Genomic DNA, 11,831 nt, shown 5'->3' with positions numbered 1-11,831 from the left:
TGATCTGTCATGTAAGTACTCTCACTTGTCCAATAAAGCTATTTGTCTTTAAGTATATTCCATAATATTTGTTGACAGGAAACCCGATTTTTTTTATGATAGGGTGATAACTTCACAAATATGACTATTTTTGTTAATTGAACAATCAAATGAACACTGTATAATATCAAAAGAAATCTGAAATTCATTAGAAAGAAAAGTGGTATATTAACTACGTTTTCATTGCCCCATCGGTATATTTTTCGGTTTCTATTGAAATTTCTGAAATTGCTTGTCTGTGTCTCTTGAGTTTGACATCATACAATACTTCTGTACGTATTTCGTTCATTGTGTGGTTAATGTGATGCCAGTGTTTCTTCTTTTTTAAAAAATTATTATTAGGATGAAATATGTTGAAAAAGTTTTTCCTTATAACCCTGTTTTCTTACTTCATTTGCAATGTTGTAATATTTCTGCTGCTTATATTTCTTTTTTATAATTATGAATCATTAATTAGCAACATTATCTTCAACAGACGATGTTACATAATGATATCGATCGTTAGTCCATAGGATATGTAGTACGCACGAGTGCAATTGAAATTCAAGTAGTTCCATACTGGAACAATATATTCGTCGAATATTTATTAACGTATTCAAAGTAAATAGTTGAGCTGCAATGGCTTAGTAGTAGAGCGTTCCCCTGTGTTGCATGAGGTCCTTGGTTCGATCCCAGTTCGCACTAAGTAAGCTTTATGGTGGACAAAACCCGTGTGCGTGGGTTTTCTCTTGGTTCTCCCACTTCATTCATTCCACAATTTCATTCCTTAATTTCTTATCATCACATTCTCTTTAGCCTAGCCGGCATAAGCATGGGATGTAAAACTTAAAAGAAAATCAAAGAAAACAGTTATTCGAATAAACGGGAAAAAGTGAAGTAAAAAAAGTAATTTGTTTGTAAAATAAAGGTGTTCTATGTGTGTTTCAGCGAATGGATTCTAAAAATGGCATTATTATTATTATTATTATTATTGCCATTACCATACAAGATTTTAAAGATTAATATTTCGTATCATATTTAAGGGTCTTCACAACAGCGAAATTATAGTACCGCTAATTGTAGAGTTTTTTCTGTAATATCTTCAAAACAAATAAAAAATATTCGAAAAGCAGGAACGTAGTGAACTAGACAATACCATTTTGCATGTGATACCTTTACCACAATTCACCTATCTGCTTTTGGTATGCCGCTGTTTAAGAACCTGTAAAAAATGCTAAATCTATTTACAGTTGCAAATCGAAAGCAAATAGATGAATTGTGATAACGGTACCACATACAAAATCGTATTGTCTAGTTCACTGTGTTTCTGCTTTTCGAATATTTGTATTTGTTTTGAATATAATACAGAAAAACTAAAATTAGCGGTAGTTTAATTTCGCTGTAGTGAAGACCCTTAATACAGAATTTCTGTTCGAACGTTAGTTATTAGATGTGTCACAGAGGCCCAAACTAATCTATCTATAGCAGTAGCATATGCAGAATTTCGTCAAGAGGGGAGGGGGCTCGCTTACAATTTCATACCATTTCATGAGCTTATATATATATTTGATGATAGTAAATTCATTTTTTGCATAATATCTTGTTCAGGTGGGGTTAAACGCGTAACCTCCTCCCCTTGCGTACGCCAGTGATCTACAATATAGGAAAATGCCAGACATTTTAGATGCATACTAACTTACTAATACTTTAATTTTATTTTAATTAGTACTTGAATCAGTTTCCTCACTGTTTTTTCTACAGTAGTGGTTCTTGCCCCAACTTTGTTGAAATTATTTGGTTAGCTTAGTAAAAGTAGGAAGTTTTTCTTCCATAGTAGAGGGCGAATAAAAAAAATGTGTTCCACCAGGGCAGCAGTTAGCTACAGGGGATCTGACAATATACTATAGGCCTTAAGCATTTACCAAACAATACAGCTTCATATCTCAGAATCAACAAAATGTATTCGTTCCGCCATTCTGGCAGTTGGAATTTCTCCAATTTTCTCTACTTTCCTAAAATCACATGCAGTCCAGCATTTTATATCGGAGAAACTTTTCTATCTATACGCGTCAATAATCATAGTTACTCGTACAACCCAAGCTCCTAGTGTTTAACCACAATCAAATACATGCAATATCCGAATTCTCGACCAGCTTTTCTTATTTTTACTTCGAAAATCTTCCATCCGAACTCTTACTTCTCTTAGACGGGAACACACATGCGTACATTTACACTTTGTCTTGCCAACCGTGACCCTGGTCTAAACTGCCTTCAGCTTCCTACTGTATTATTCTCGTTTCTGTTAATAATAATAGTAATAAAATGATCATAGTAGTGGCAGTAGTGTTGATGTAATAATCATTATCCCCCTAGTATTAGTGATAATAATGATGGACATGGTGAAAGCTACTCTTGTTGCTATTCATTGTCCCCATCTTTATAATTCACAATACTTCAATTTTCTTTATAACTTCTCCGTCTTAGCTTTTGCTTCGTACCTCGCTGTTTTTACATTCTTACCTGTTTCACATCAGAGCTGTTGTAAAGTTTTTCCATGGTTATTACTAGCAGGACAAGCTATACATTCAGCATGACGGACCGTGACACGTCTTGAAAACTTAGGGGTTTTATTTAGTTTTTCTTGTAGAAAATTATACAAGTATTATTATTTGCGGGGGACGGGGAGTCGTCTCAGCTAATGTTTTTCGTCACCATGATACGAACACCGGGAAAAATGCCAACTTCATGCATCTTAATAGCCCCTCTGTATTTCCAATACTCTCTGCCCCTGTTAATCAGGTGTTGAATCGCCTGCCAGTGTAAAAACAGGGACTGATAAAAACTCAGGTACTATGTGCTGCGTATTTCCAGTGTCTTGCCATCAAGATGGCTTTGGATACTCCAAACCATACTAAAGTATGTTCGTGCAAGGTCCGGTGAGTACGATGCGTAAGAAAGTTCCATCCAATGCAAAATACGGGTTTTCGTTGTCCCTGTGGCCCTTGCGATTGACCAGTGTTGGACTTCTTTCCAGCAATGAACCTGCAGCCGTTCCACAGCTGCTTACAGTGGACCTTTGTTGTGGGTGTTTGCCGTGCCAAAAGTTTAAAATGGACGATGCCACATGTATCCAACCAAACTCACATAATCCGTTTGCAATTATGGAGGTCTGTTTCTCCACTTTTAATGCCTCAACCGCTTTGGACGCCCGTCTGAATTTGGGAACTGACAATGTTCACGCGTTGCTACATTTCCTGAGGTATCTACATCATCTCAGTTTCGATACATAACCGAGGTCCTTTAGATGCTGATGACACATTACTGGGTGGAATAAGTTATGTAGCAAGTTCTTCCACTGCGTGATGTAGATTGACATCAACAACACCTCGTAGACCCTAGTTTTCCAGTTCAATAAGTTTTCTTTGTCGTGACATGTCAGTGAGACTATCTTCCGACCGGAATTTAATGAACCGTCTCTGACACTGACACTTCAGCACTCCTTAGAAGGTTGCCTGTCCATATACGACATTGATGTTTGCGCCGCTGCTGTTGCTAAACAATCGCGATGAGACTCATATAGTATTACATACCATATAGGATCGTCTATCACTGCCATGTTCTAACGCACGCGTAACACAACTTGTCGTGAAGCGATTTTACTCCGCACACGATTGCATCTACACAGAAGTTAAGCAACTGGGAGATAAAAATCTAGAACACAACGTATAACACTGGGAAGAGTTCAGCGAGCTGAATACAAAATGGGAAGTAATTTGTGCAGAATGAACATGGATTGCGAGAAAATAAGGCAAAATGTCTACGCGTGAAAAACGTAGACGAAAGCAAGAGAAACTGTTGCACTGGCTTTGTGGACGAGTGGTAGTCTATTGATTCTGGAGTATGGGGTCACGGGTTCAAATCTCACCGTTGGCTCCCATTTTTATTATTATTATTATTATTATTATTATTATTATTTAGTAGCATGTTTGGGAAACAAGTTTAGTACGGTCGTCAAACAGCCAACTGATCACATACAAGGAAGTTCGACCGACCATTGCTAGTGTGTGTAATTCATGCTTTTACTTCCATCATTTTGTTGTTTTTTGGCATGTCTATTATTAAACATATTTTTCTCTGTACTTGCTCGTATAGTTTCATGTCTTGCACGATCCCTATAAATTTATACGTATCTAGGACATTGATACCTTTTACCTTTTGTATCCTCGTTTGCACGGCGATAATATAAAATCAATGTTTTCACTCTTCTTACAATAATTACCTATTTTCACTACTATGGATACACAATGTCGTTTTATTACTGATTTTTCCATAGAAAAAATAATAATCGATGGTCAGATTTGACCCCCCACTCCGGCGACTCGGCCACATGGCCAGTACAGCAACCATTACTCTTGCTTTCGTGTACATTTTCACGCGTAGACATTTTGCCTTTTTTCTCGCAGTTCGTATTCATTCTGCACAAATTACTTTTCGTTCCGTGTACAGCTTGCTAAACCCTTTCCAATGTTGTATATTGTGTTCTAGATTTCCATCTCCCAGTTGCTTCATTCCCGTGTTAGAACTGTCTGTTCAGCCGTACTAAGAGGATTTCCGGTATTCAGTCATTCATTCAGCATAGGGTGTTATTTCTGTGTGGTGTCAAAAAGCTACGTTACTTACGCAAATGACTGATATACGCATGGGTAAGAATCGACCTAAAAAGTAACACATAGTCAAAAAGTAGACTGTAGCTCAGTAATAGTAAACATTAGAAAAATTAAATTTTGTAGGTAGAAGCACTGATTCTTCGGAAATGTCATTCAACATAGATCCATTTGCTTTGCTTTACTTTACTTTACTTTACTGCATTGCAGCTATCTCTATTTCCGTAACATTGAACGCACACAATGAGCTCGTTGTCATATCGAAACTGTTTCTTGGTAATGGTTGTTTTACGTTCGGGAAAGTCTACAAAAATCACCCCTATAATCCAAAAAGAATATAGCTATCAATTTGTTGTGAGACTTCGCAAGTCGCGAAGATCCTCCGTTCCATCAACTGCCTTTTGCTCTCAGGATCAAAATGAAACGGACAGGTTTCATCACACGTGATGATTACGTGAAAGCATTCTAGACAATCTCCAGAGAAACTTCGCAGAATATCACAGAGATTCTTCCTGATTTTCATCAACTCCCTTGTTAAGAGCGGTGGAACCCTGCGAGCACATTTTATCTTCTCTATCCCAATCGTTAGATTAGTGTGAACGTACATATTTTGCCATCCTTTGTACTCTATAACCTGCCTTGTGGTGCGCTTTTTTTTTTTTTTAAACAATTTCTTCAATATCTCATGCATTTTAATCAGTTGTGACAGTTGGCGATCTGCATGATGGTGGCTGGTACTGGATGCTGCTTTCACCATGCTAAAACCTCTGACCCACCAGTATACACATACACACTGCTTCGATTCATCGTGTTGTTTCCATAGATTGGCAACAGCTTATTTTGAATCGATGGTGCTTAATTCTTCCTGGATTTATAGAGGAATTAGATCACTGCACATTGGCGTAGTAGGGTGTCATGTTCCTCATCCATGATGGCGTACCTGCAGCAATAGGAAATTAAACCGGTATAGGTTAGGTGGTACAGGATGGTGTTTCCTATTACCGAGCAACAGATTATACCTAGGTATATATATAATTTAAGTAGTACCATGTCGAAGTTTGCTACAAAGTCTTATAAGTGCGAAACAAACAAATCATTGAGTAACAAAATGCAAGTATGATCATATTTTATTGCTGAAATCAGTATTTTTTTCCAGCAAAATATATATAATTGACTTCCTTTCATGAGTTCTGATCTCTCATATAGTTAGTAGCTCGGTGATAAATGTCCCTCGAGGACAGTTTCCGTCTAGGTGCTTTTTATGTTCTCAATAACACAAACCAACACACTATGCACAGTAGTATATTACAAGGTACCGGCCATAGAATTGACAATAAAGTAATGTTGTGTACTTTGATATTGTGTTGCTCGTCATGGACTTAAGAGACGCAAAACAACTAACTTTTTAGAATCTACATGAATTAGCAAAAATGCAGGACTTTTAACAGTACCCTCTTTCCTGTCCTATTTTTTTATAGTGGTTTTAAGTCTTTTAAGATAATTAACACATCTAGTTGTTTCATAGCATTCACCTAAAAATATTATTTTTGCTTTATCCTTTGATTTTTCATTGAAATAGCGAAAGATAAGTAGTGTTAGGTTAGATCGTTTAAAAAATGGAAAAAATAACTGGATGTGAGTAGCATTGTGCTACAATAAGAGTTAGGAAATGAATACATGTATGAAATTAAGTTACAGTGTCTTTTGTTATAGGAATTGGAATTCATTTCGTGTGCTGGGTAATTTCAATTTTTCGTTTCTTGACGGTATTACGGATTCATTTCTTAATAATAATAATAATAATAATAATATGAACACATTTAAAACTAGCTACCAGCTCAAACAATCTATAGGACAGTTTTTTTTTGTAAGTAAAATTATCTTTACTTTTTTCATTATATTGTTTCTAATGTCGAATACATTTCTATTGTATTATACTTATGTAAAAACTGCGTTGGACTACGTTATAGCTGTATTAACAGCTTATATTCGTCACAAAATTCGTGAATCATTTCAAGAATAGTGGACCGTTCTTTATTTACTGCAGCACGCAGTTGCGTCAGCGATGATACTGGAAAAAACGGCGCTAGACTTGCTGCTCTAAAACTATTCATAGATGGTCAGTAGTAATTGCAAACAGGAAAATTGAGTGGGCCAGGAGAGTTCATGATGTTCTTAAATCGCGTCTCAAATCTGACTGGGTTGGCGTGTTGCAATCCGGGAAGTGTGCGTTGTTGTTGTAAAGTAACAAGTAGCAATGTCACGTAATCATGATGCGATATTTTCTCAATATTGAAACCGAAAGTAGTATTAGATTTCTGTCACTTCCGATTATAGTGGAGAAATTAGGGTGGACATGGAATATATTCGTGGTTCTTTTTCTTTGTTTACAGAAAATCGCTTTTGCTATATATTATTAAACTTTTTTTACTCTATCAACGTTGAAACAGAAATGGTTGATTGCTACCACTTCCGTTTTGAATATAGGTTTAAGAGAGATTATGCCAGGAATTTACGTATGTTTTTATAACGCTAAAGTGATTTAAAAAATGCTTTTTGCTATCTTTTATAATTTTTGCTATATGTAGATCAATATTGAAGCCAGAAGTTGTAGTGGATTTCTGTCATTTCCGTTATTAGTAGGGCATTGAGAATGGGTATGAAATATATTTGTGGTAGGGTTAATTGCAAAAACCACTTCTCGTTACTCCATTTTTACTCTATAGCGTTCAACGTTTAAACCAGAAATGTTTCCGGTCACTTCCCGATTAAATATCATCTCCTTTAATAAAATTGATTCACAACTTATGATCTTACACACCTTGGCCAAAATTGATAGATAATATTACACCAAAGGATGAACCTGGTTACCTAAAATGTTCACATGGTCACTGACAGTAATCCAGACAATAAGAGGACCAACGGAATAGCATGAAATGCGACTTCCATCAGTACAGAGTTGCCGGCACGTTTAACAGTAGGGAGTACAGGAGTTCGGAGTCCGATCCTTTGTTCACCGCAATACAAAAATCTCTGTTAGAAACAAGTAGAAAAGTGACTCATCGGACCGTATTACTGTCTTTCAACTATCGGCTGTCCATATTTTATGTTCTTCATGCTTTTTTCTTTTCTTTCGCTACTGCGTTGGTGACAGAAATCGACGTTTCGAAATCATAACCTGGTAGCAGATTATTGAGGATACATAGTTTTTGTCGAGCTGTAATTACGAAAAAAGGAAACAATCACAAATTTCAGAACATTGAAGAATAATCCTGTTCAATTAATACTGGTTATTGCATGTTCCATATATTGATCGAGTTTAGCACATTGCTCTAAGGTTTCTTATGACAATCCTGTGTAATGTTCAGTACTTCCTTTCCTGGTTTGATTTTAGTTCACTATTCCTTTTGTATGATGTGTTGCCGCAAATTTTGTATACATCACTACCTTGGACAGTGTTACTCTTAATATTCTTAATACTGACACCCTCGAAAGAATAAAGTAACCCTCCCCATTAGTATAGTGGCTAGCGCGTCCCGAGTACGATTCCCGGTGAGAGAGCACAAAAATCGAATTGCATTATTATTCACTTCCCTTAATCGTCCGTCTAAAAGGCGTAACCGTAGGACGTTAAATAACAACATATTGCATTTCGAACTAACAGCGTACCATCAGTTTTGCTTATTTTAAAAATGGGAAAAGTTTCCTATTGAACACCCAGTACTACTTCTGTTGCACACACGAAACCGTACTGCCCTTCCCAGTGCTCTAGTGGTTATTACTAAGGCCCGGAGTCTTATGTAATATCCAGAGAATATGTAATACTTTAAAAAATCGAAAATATCTACATATATAAGTAGTTTTAAGCAATATATATATATATATATATATATATATATATATATATATATATATATATATATATATATATATATATATATTCGCCATACTCTCAGCCTGCCATCGGATCGCCACATTGTGTACCGTGATTCGTCACTCCACACAACGTTTTTCCATTGTTCAATCGTCCAATGTTTACGCTCCTTACACCAAGCGAGGCATCGTTTGGCATTTACCTGCGTGATGTGTGGCTTATGAGCAGCCGCTAGACCATGAAATCCAAGTTTTCTCACCTCATGCGTAACTGTCATAGTACTTGGAGTGGATCCTAAGCATATAAGCAGCAGCATCAGAGTCAAAACCAACACTCTTTCTTCTTGAACTCCATGACGCCAAAGTACTTTAAACCCACTGTTAACAAATCTTGCTATTGTTGCATGATCTGTACGTTCTAGTGTCTGGGAAGAAATTAAAAATGGTTGAGAGGAGCTTCAGCGTCTAATTTGCCAACAACTAAATTAGCTTCATAGCGGCCCGCTAAATCTGTAGTTTCATCTACGGCCACCCGTATGTACGAGTCCCCTATTTCACTCCGATTGCTCTCTATACTTTCCTGGTAACAGATATCAAGATAATTTTTCCGCAACGTCGATTCATCTGGAATTTGACGCTTACAATATTTTTCTAGGAATTCCGATATTCATGTACATGTTTCTGAAGCTTATACCAAGGAATATTAGCAACCACCATTGCAGAACACATGTCTGAAAAATTCGTTCGTTGTAGAAGCTCCCTGCTGCATTTGGGTCAGAAGAATTTGCTTTCTATCGGAACGCAGTTCCTTGTTTGTAGTGTGGAGGGCGCTTCTTTTATGTTGCTCTAACTGCGATCTCATAGAGCACCCGATTTTTTTGTCATGTGCTGTACACTCATGTCCAAAATGATTGTCGCATATCTATAACTGTCTTCTTGTAAGAATATAATTTGATAGTAATTTTGGAGGGTACTTTTAATACTGATACTATGTGTATAATCGGGAAGTGTATTTGTGGTAAATTTCATAGTAAAAGAATTATAAATACGAGAATTAGAATGAGTAAAACAAAATGTTGCTAAATGGACAAGAGAATTTTATTTTCGTTTTATTGTTCTTATTTACTGCTCTTTTGACATGAAATTTGCCACATACATGTCTTTGCCGATTATACACATACTAACAACATAAGAAATACCGGGCGAATTCGTTATCAAGTTATATTTCAACAACATATTTATAGACATGTGACAATAATTTTGGACATGAGTATACATACTACGACGTTACCATCAGTCGTAAATGCTTCATCTATTCCAAACCACGATTCTAATTTCGCTGCTAGTGAAGACGCGGCTGGTGGCATCTTGTCGCCGATATCGGATAAACACGTTCAGAATGCCAGTGACAACAAATTCTGCACTTCACGAGTCCACAAATAATTCATTGTCTATTGTCTGAATTTCTTTGTTGTATATTCGAGTACAAAAATAAAGTCAATTCTTTTAACACGAAAATAAATAAATAAACCAACAACAACTTTAATACGATTGCGAATATCTTCTAATAAGTGCTCCAACTACAATTACGATGAAGAAAGTGCTCTGCGTATTTAATTATGCTCTATGTTCGATGTGCAACATTCTACCAGACACTGTGAGACGATTTGAATAAACGAAGTAAAACTAAAGTCACTATGGGTGGGAAAGCGAACTGCACCTGCTAAACTAAGAATATACATCCATTCAAACGTGACCACAGGAATAAATGCGCCAACAATCAGTAAGATCAAAATAATCCGAGTTTGGGTCAATTTCCCTTTCTTTCTCCCCCTACATATGCTCTACACTGTCTGGCGGCCCATCAAACATTTTTCTTTGATAGTTCTTTTCTGGCCGTCCCAATGACAATTGCAGCGTTCTGTGCAAATTAGTAAGCAATCTTTGAATTCTATTTTTCAACGTGTTTGTATCTTATCAGACTTTGACAGAAGCAGAACACGTTTCGGCTTCTGTGATCCACTGTTGCTCATTCCCACGATTACTTATCTTTTACCCTATATGTCTTTCCTCGAGTGAATTAGGTGAAAAACAAAGGATAAGAAGAGGCATCCTTTTCTCTTATGTTATACATTCTTGTACAGCCACATACAACCAATTAAAATATGTAATTACATAATAGTCCGAGGCTAGTTATTACGCGCATCCTTGGTACATGGAATCGCGGCTTTGCATTACAGATTCGGATTCCACTTTAATTGTAGGTTCACATCTAATATAACCTTAATATAACCTGGGTGCTAAAACAGGACGGTCAACTTCGACAACCAACAACAAATCAATACTACTCAACTATTACTAAATAGCACTTACACAACAGAGTCGCAGTGCCTGAAGATACACCGTAAGTGCGTTGCTAAGATCACGTGTTGCAGTAAATGGGTATTTTTATTAGCTATACTTAGGTTGTGAAAATATGACCATAACATTAATTAAAGGTACGGCACCGCACTAAACTTTCTCGCTCAGTTTCTTAAACCAAATCATATTACACTGTAGTTGTTGCTGAAACATTTGTTTGTGAATTTGGGGAACTTTGTCCGAAGAAAAGTAAGTTCCATAAGTAAACTATAACTTATTTTCGTAAGAAATAACTCACGCAACATTATAACTTATTAATGAAATATGAAGAAAATCGCCTGATTAGTTTCTAAGAAGAATGCCCAAAAAGAAAATTCCAAAAGTAAACTACCCCCTTCGGATTGTTTCATGAGAAGTAACGTATTACCGTATTATGGAATTATTAATGAAAGGTTTACTTACGAAATATAAACATCTGTGGCAATTTTGAGAAAATTGCCCGAAAACATATACCCCATGAGCTTTGTCATATTGCCAGTTTATTAATGAAATATTTATTTGTGAAGTGTGAAGAAAATAGCCTGTCGTTTTTGAGATAATTCCCTGAAAAAAAAAATACTTCTAGTAGATTTTCTCATGAAAAACGAGTTAGGAAAAGCCATACTGTTGTGTTATTAATGAAATACCCTGAAAACAAACATAACCTCAGCCATTTTTGAGAAAATCATTCGATAAGAACTCACCCCAAAGGGGGAAACAAAACTGTCCTCCGTAGTTTTTTTTTTTTTTCTCAGGACAAATGAGTTCAACACGTTGTCAGGTTATTAATGAAATATTTAATTTATGAAATGTGAATAAAAGCTGTTCAGCCGTTTTTGAGAAAGATTCTAAAAAGAATTCACTTCTAAGAATAAA

The sequence above is a fragment of the Thermobia domestica genome, chromosome 15 (assembly GCF_964235325.1).
Source record: "Thermobia domestica chromosome 15, izTheDome1.hap1.1, whole genome shotgun sequence".
Classification (NCBI taxonomy): Eukaryota; Metazoa; Arthropoda; class Insecta; order Zygentoma; family Lepismatidae; genus Thermobia; species Thermobia domestica.
The sequence above is the reverse complement of the archived record's forward strand: the minus strand, read 5'-3'. Positions refer to the sequence as shown.